This window comes from Ornithorhynchus anatinus, chromosome 1 (assembly GCF_004115215.2).
Source record: "Ornithorhynchus anatinus isolate Pmale09 chromosome 1, mOrnAna1.pri.v4, whole genome shotgun sequence".
Classification (NCBI taxonomy): domain Eukaryota; kingdom Metazoa; phylum Chordata; class Mammalia; order Monotremata; family Ornithorhynchidae; genus Ornithorhynchus; species Ornithorhynchus anatinus.
Window position 1 is genome coordinate 35,352,923 of NC_041728.1, and position 1,885 is coordinate 35,354,807.

At 49.1% G+C, this 1,885-nt stretch overlaps 1 non-coding gene across 1 annotated transcript; it reads left to right on the plus strand.

Annotated features, from left to right (window-relative positions):
• The first annotated feature begins 230 nt into the window (after positions 1 to 230).
• Positions 231 to 368, plus strand: LOC114817252. The gene has a single exon (XR_003765103.1). It is a non-coding gene; the product is annotated as a small nucleolar RNA SNORA7 (small nucleolar RNA).
• Positions 369 to 1,885: the final 1,517 nt, after the last annotated feature.

The following is a 1,885-nucleotide window of genomic DNA, read 5'->3' on the forward strand; positions in this document are numbered from 1 at the left end:
TATTTATTGAGCATTTTCTGTGTGCAGAACACTGTACTAAGTGCTTGGAAAGTACAATTCAGCAACAAATAGAGACAATCCCTGCCCACAACGGGCTCAGAGTCGGGGGGGGGGGGGGGGGGGGGGCCCTTCTCCAAACCCAGGAGGATTATTCCATCCTCGACGTATATGCTTTCTGCTGCCATCTCCTTACCCAAATTGTACTTTTTAAAAAGTAGTATTTCTTAAGCCTCCTCTCAGGGTCGCATCTGGAGAGTTTCCAGTCCTCTACCAGTCTCAACTACAGGAGGGAGAGTCAAGCAGAGGCCTGTCCATTCCATTCCTAGCTTGGCCGGTGGCTAGCGAGTGGAAGGCCATCTGCTACCAGTAAAAACTCCCCCAAGCTGGGCAGCAGCGGCACAGGAGAGGGTCGAGGGCGGAGACTCGTTTACTGCGCGGAAAAGAGGCAGTGGTAAACCGCTTCTGGGTTTTTCCCAAGCACACTCTCTGGATCCACTACTAGAATGATTGCAGATGGAAGTAGGGCGTTCTGGGAGAAATGTGTCCATGGCCCATTATGGGTCAACAACAACTTGACAGCATAAGACAACAACAACATTTCTTAAGCACTTACTCTGTACCAGACACTGTACTGACACTCTGGGGTAGATACCATTTAATTACTGTTCGCACACAATTCATTACCCGATCCGATTTGCTTGTATCCACCCTAGTGCTTAGTACAGTGCTGGCACAGAGTAACCTCTTAACAAATCCCACAATTATTATTAGAGAAGCAGCATGGCGTAGTGGATAGAGCATGGGCGTGGGAGTCAGAAGGTCATGGCTCTGGTAATCCAGGCTCTGCCACTTGTCTGCCATGTGACCTTGGGTAAGTCACTTCACTTCTCTGTTCCTCAGTTATGTCATCAGGAAAATGGGTACTTAGACTGTGAGCCCCATAAGGGACATGAAGTGTGCCCAACCTGATTATCTTGCATCTATCTCAGTGCTTAATACAGTGTCTGGTAAGTAAGAACTTAACCAAAACCTTTTAAAAAAATGAAAAAAATAGTGCCGGGTTAGAGACAGGATAATTAGGTCCCACATGGGGCTTCCAATTTAAGTAGGAGGAACAGATGTTGAATCCCCATTTTGCAGATGGGGGAACTGAAGCACAGAGAAGTAAAGTGATTTGTCCATGATTTCCCGTTGAGTCATCTCCAACCCATACCGACTCCATGGATACATCTCTCCCAGAAAGCCAAACCTCCATCTGGAATCAGCCGGTAATGTATCTGTAGAGTTTTCTTGGTAAAAGTATGAAAGTAGTTTACCATTGCCTTCTGTGAGGTCAACTGGAGTCTCCGCCCTCAACTCTGTCCCATGCCACCGCTGCCCAGCACAGGTGCTTTTTGACTCACAGCAGATTGCTTCCACTCGCTAGCCACTGGCCAAGCTGAGAATGAAATGGGTAGGCCTCTGCTTGGCTTTCCCTCCTAAATCTGAGACTGGTAGAGTACTGGAAACTCTCCAGGTGCCATACTGAGAGTGGACTTGGGGAGAATTCAGGATGTGTGTCGGGTGGCTCCCGGTCTCCCTCTTCTCCTCAGAGCCTCTGAGATTTATTAGGCCCCAGTCCCAGCTCCCCCAAGACATTAGTTGGGACCCCTGGCTTAGTGGTCTGAGTGAAAAACACAACACCCTGCCTTTGGCCTGGGCTCTGTGCATAGGTTTCTGGTAAGAGAACGGGCCTGGATGTCAAAGGACTTGGGCTCCGCCACTCCACCTGTCTGCTGTGTGGCCTTGGGCGAGTAACTTCCCTTCACTGGGCCTCCATTTCTTCAGCTGTAAAATAGGGATTCAATGCCCATTCTCCTTCCCCTTCTGCTGTGAGCCCTTTATG